Source organism: Rutidosis leptorrhynchoides, chromosome 7, assembly GCF_046630445.1.
Source record: "Rutidosis leptorrhynchoides isolate AG116_Rl617_1_P2 chromosome 7, CSIRO_AGI_Rlap_v1, whole genome shotgun sequence".
Taxonomy (NCBI): domain Eukaryota; kingdom Viridiplantae; phylum Streptophyta; class Magnoliopsida; order Asterales; family Asteraceae; genus Rutidosis; species Rutidosis leptorrhynchoides.
The window spans coordinates 372,449,994-372,456,259 of NC_092339.1; positions in this window are offsets into that span (position 1 = coordinate 372,449,994).

Genomic DNA, 6,266 nt, shown 5'->3' on the forward strand with positions numbered 1-6,266 from the left:
GGCGGGATCAACTTTGATTCCATTACTACTGACTACGTGGCCAAGAAATTGTACTTCATTTAACCAAAAAGCACATTTAGAGAACTTAGCATAAAGTTGTTCTTTTCTTAACAACTCTAACACAAGTCTCAAGTGTTGTTCGTGTTCTTGGTTATTCTTTGAATAGATAAGGATGTCGTCAATAAAGACAATAACAAACTTATCTAAATATGGACTACATACTCGGTGCATGAGGTCCATGAAAACTGCGGGTGCATTGGTTAAACCGAATGGCATAACCATGAATTCGTAATGGCCATAACGAGTTCTGAAGGCTGTTTTTGGTATATCAGCTTCTTTAACCCTCAGTTGATGATAACCCGACCTTAAGTCGATTTTGAAGTATACGCTCGAACCTTGGAGTTGATCAAATAGGTCATCGATTCGGGGTAAAGGGTATCGGTTTTTGAGGGTTACTTTGTTCAGCTCACGGTAATCGATACACATGTGAAAAGACCCATCTTTCTTTTTAACGAATAAAATTGGAGCTCCCCATAGTGACGTACTCGGTCGGATAAAACCACGTTCTAATAATTCTTGTAGCTGACTTTGTAATTCTTTCATTTCGGTGGGCGCAAGTCTATATGGAGCACGATCTATTAGTGCGGCTCCTGGTACAAGATCTATTTGAAATTCAACGGATCGGTGTGGAGGTAGTCCGTGTAATTCGTCCGGAAACACCTCAGGAAATTCTCTTGCAACAGGAACGTTATCGATTTTATTTTCTTCTTTTTCAACCTTCTCGACGTGTACTAGTATGGCATAGCAACCTTTTTTTATTAGTTCGCGCGCCTTCAAACTACTAATAAGATTTAATTTGGCATTACCCTTTTCTCCGTACACCATTAAGGGTAACCCGTTTTCTCTCGAAATGCGAATCGCCTTCTCATGACAAACAACTTCGGCTTTCACCTTGGACATCCAGTCCATTCCAATAATTACGTCGAAGCTTCCCAATTCCACCGGTATTAAATCAATTGCAAACGTTTTGCTAACTAAACTAATTTTTCGATTTCGGAAAATTTTATCAACCTTAATTAGTTTACCGTTTGCTACTTCAACTATACACTTTTTATCCAAAGGCGTTAATGGGCAATTTAATTTGGCACAAAATTCTCTGCTCATATAACTTCTATCGGTACCCGAATCAAATAAAACATAAGCAGGTGTATTGTTGATAAGAAACGTACCCGTAACAAGCTCCGGGTCTTCCTGTGCTTTCTCTCCATTAATGTTGAAGGCTCTCCCACGGCCTTGCCTATTTCCATTCCTGCACTGGTTTATGGTATGGCCCGATTTTCCACATCCATAGCAAACAACGCCGTTATTATTTGTTCCGGCATTATTTACTCCTTTGTTTCTATTTGGTCCATAGACTTCACACTTTGCCGCAATATGGCCATTCCTATTACACTTGGTACATAATTCTATACAAAATCATTTCGGATGAAACGTATCACACCTGGGGCATATAGTTCTTTGCCTTTTGTTGTTGTTGTTGTTGTTGTTGTTGTTGTTGTTGTTGTTGTTGTTGTTGTTAGGGTTATTGTTGTTGAGTCGTTTGTTGTTGTTATTGTTGTGATTGGGATTGTTGTTGTTGTTATTATTATTGGGATGGTTGTTGCGGTTATTGTTGCGGTTGTTGTTGCGATTATTGTTGTTGTTGGGGTGGTTGCGATTGTTGTTGTAGTTGTTGTTTTGATTGTTGTTGTTGTACTGGTGACCCTGATCACTGCTTTCCTCCCACTTTCTTTTTCCCTGTTTCATTATGGCCTCCTTGGCCGCTTCTTTCTTTATCCTTCCTGTAATTTGGCCTATCAATTTGTGGGCTATACGGCTCGCTTTCTGCATTGTTGCAGGATCGTTAGCACCTACATGCTCTTGGATTCGTTCCGGCAACCCTTTTATGAATGCTTCAATTTTTGCTTCTTCATCCTCAAATGCTCCAGGACACATTAAAGCCAGTTCATTGAAACATCGCTCGTAGGTAGTGACATCTAACCCTTGGGTTGTCAGTGCTTTAAGCTCTATCTTGAGCTTGTTGATTTCGGTTCTGGGACGGTACTCTTCCGTCATCATGTGCTTGAAAGCGGACCATGGAAGTGCGTAGGCGGTATTCTGTCCTACGTAATCCATGTAGATATTCCACCATGTCAAAGCAGTACCCCTGAAAGTATGTGTGGCATATTTAACTTTATCCTCTTCTGCGCAGTTGCTGATTGCGAACACGGCTTCAACCTTCTCTATCCACCGCTTTAGTCCAACGGGTCCTTCAGTTCCTTCAAACTCATTGGGTTTGCAGGCCATAAAAGCTTTGTAGGAACATCCTACCCGGTTGCCATTGTTTCCTCCACTGCTGGAACCCGATTGGTTATTATTGTTCATTGCATTCACCACTGCAGCCATTTTTGCAGCGAAAGCTTGAAGTTCTTCTGTGTTCAATTGTTGTTGTCTAGTAGCTGGAGGAGCCATTTCCTTCAAAAATAGCCGACTGAGTTAATCATATAGAATTTTAGAAGTAGCCAAAAAGTATTTTGTAGCTTAATATGAACTTATTATTATAAAAACTTTTTCTTCATATTAGCGTTTTATAACTATAATAATATTCATACTTAGCAGCTAACACACAAATTAACTACTAAAATTCTAATATGAAAAACTATGGTAAGTTATTACGTTACTACGTAATAATAAGTTGTAGTAATAATGATAAACCTTCCATGCTTATTCTTATTATTATACAATCATAAGGAAAATTACATTGCCGATTTTCTTACAAACTTAAACACACAATATAATACATATTATACAATGCATGGAATACAGGATAGCTGCTGATGGTTCAAGAACGGTGAGATTTCTTAGATGTTGACGTTGTTTCTTTCTCGGCCAAACGTTTGGATTTTCGTTTGGATAGTTCTTTTTTCAATTCCTCCCAATTGGTTCTTTCAGCTAATTGTTTGGGGGCAAAACCAACAGTCCTTATACGAGCGGTCATTTTATAAACTGGTCTCTTAGGTGGTTCAGGTGGATGATCACAAACATTTTGGGACATAATAGGTTCATCGGGTTTGGGATCGGGTATAACAGTCAAAGATTTCCCAAATCACGTTGTGGTTCGGTAATTTCCACAACTTCTTCAGGTCCTCTTCTTCGGGTTCCTCTTCGGGATCTTCTTCTGGACCCTCTTCTGGAACCTCTACTGGCAATTGTGAATCTTCCCAATTTTCCCAACAATTTTCCACTTTAATGGTAGCACCAAAAGTTAACTTTTCCGTTGGTTCATAAGTCGTACGCTTTGACTCAGCCTCCGAATCACTTGATAAGTAAATGAAATCTGAATCACTAGAGATGCTTATATGATTGAATGAAGTCATCTATCACATAATAGCAGGCACGTTAAGAGAATGATATATCTTATAATATTTATATGTTAATAATCTTATGTTTCCAACAATTATATTAAGCAATCATTTTTAAAATAATTACGGTCGAAGTCCAGACTCACTAATGCATCAAAAATCAGTTAGACACACTAATGAAAAAATTTCTGATTCTCTAAGACCAACGCTCGGATACCAACTGAAATGCCCCGTTCATATTAATTATAAACGTTTCATATTAATTGGTTTCTTTGCGAGGTTTTGACCTTTATATGAGACGTTTTTCAAATCTTGCATTCGTTTTTAAAAACAACCATAACCTTTATTATTGAATAAAGGTCTTAATGACATAATTTAGATTGTCTATCAAAGATAATCTCCTCAAATAAATAAGTTTTTACACAACCCATTACAATATGATCAAATATATTACAACAAATACTCCGAATGTAAGTTTAAACAATATAAACAATTATGCAGACTCCAAATCTTGACCTTGGGTTGGCATACGACAGCGGAAATGTTTTTAATATTCACCTGAGAATAAACATGCTTAAAACGTCAAAAAAAATATTGGTGAGTCATAGGTTTAATTTCTATATAATAATCATAACATTTAATAAGACACAAGGTTTCATTTAATTAAATGCGCAGGATCATTACAACTGCAAAAATCATTCATACGATGAGTTGCCTGGTAACCGACCTTAACATAGAGCACTTAAGATATCTGGCATCATACATTCTACTATTCAAATGTATGACAAGAACCCTTCGAAGTACTAAAGCATTTCCACTATTCGAAAATGGGGGTGGCTGGTGCCCGTAGATCTACCTTTAGGATTCGCGTCAATTAGTGTTTTTCACAAATTCTTAGGTTACCAAGCATAATAATAATAATAAGTACAGATATCCGGTATAACAAAACAATCGTAGAATGTAGTTTCATGAACTTGTGCTTATTTTGTAAAACATTTATAAATTTGCATGTATTCTCATCCCAAAATAATTTAGATAGTAAAAATGGAACTATAACTCACTTGTGATGATTTTCGAATAGATGGTGATAAGACTTGGCCTTTTGACAAATTCACGAACCTAATAATAATATTCTTGTGTCAAGATATATATATATATATATATATATATATATATATATATATATATATATATATATATATATATATATATAATTAATATTCCATACTTATGATACTTGTGATAATTTTAATTGTCCATTATTAGTAGTCCAACGTTCGTAGTCCAATAGTCCAATAGTCCAACAGTATAAATATATATATAAATATAAATGCGTATATTGTGTTAGAATTCACTAACACTATAATATATTGTCTTAATATAATAAGACACATAATATGTATATTGTCTGAAGCAGTCCGCGACCCATTGTATACATGTCTCAGGCTCGATCACAACTCAAAGTATATAATATTTTGGAATTCACTTCGACCCACAGCTAACTCTAGATTACTGCCAATGGTGTCTAATAGTTCGTTCCAATAATATATATAGAAGAAGTCAAAATGATATGTCAAAACTTTGTATACGAATCCACGGTGATCAAGTCATATATATATATATATATATATATATATATATATATATATATATATATATATATATATATATATATATATATATATATATATATATATATGGTGCCTTACGATCTTTATTAAGACTATAATATATTGTCGTAGAACTTAATCACGACTATTATAAATTGTATTTCCGTAAGTTCGGGAACAAGACATGTATAAATACATGTAGGATACAAGGTAAGTTAGCTACGATAAGGTTAGCATCCATTTTTATAAATCATGTCCGTAGCTAAAAATTAAGAAAAATATCCAATTTTGTTTTACCCATAATTTCTTCGTTACAAATCCGTTTTGAGCGATTCGAGTTGCCATGGTTTCGTATCAAACTCAACATTACTAATATTAACAGAAAAAGTATAGGTTTATAGTCGAAAATACAGCTTAGGTGTCAAATAAGAAAAGATAGTCATATCCGTCGTAAGAACGACATCTTGATGACCCTTTTGAAAAACATACTTCCACTTAGAGTTTAACCATGGATTTTGGATATATTTCATATCCATATAAAATAAGAGTTTTCACTAAAGGAAATCTTTTAATTCAAAGTTTAAGTTAGGTTTTTAAAATTAAACCCCAAAACAGCCCTCTTTCGACTAAGACGGCGTATATTCGATTTTAAGGTGTTCTTCGTATTTACAAATTTTATATCCTTATGTTAGCTTGACATACAGTCATGATACATGTGTTGAAGTATTTTAAAAAGTCAAGTTAGAAGGATTAAGTTTATTTGCAAACAAGTTTAGAAATAATCTAAACTATGTTCTTGTTGTTATTAGTTATAAACTCAAAATAAGATAGCTATATGAATATGAATCGGATAAGATTATGAATAAGGTTACTACCTCAAATCAAATGAATAAAGTTGCTGGAGAAATAAGGAGAATATGTTGAGTTCAAAGATACCCTTGATGGGTTGGAATTTCTTGAAGCAGAATCATGACACGAAAACAAGTTCAAGTAAGATTGCTACTTGATTTAAGATAGTTATGTTTATAGGAATTGAACCAAAGTTTGAATATGATTATTACCTTGATAAAAAGGAGTAGATTTGATGAGTTAACAAGGTATTCTTGAAGCTAGTTTATGATCAAATTGATGAAGACTTGCTAGTATTTGAAATATGTGTGTTTAAAAGAGTTTAAAGAGTAAGAAATGGAGAGATTGCTTATAGCTCTTGTGTGTGTGAATTATGATAGTGAATTGTAAGTAACATTGAATGAAA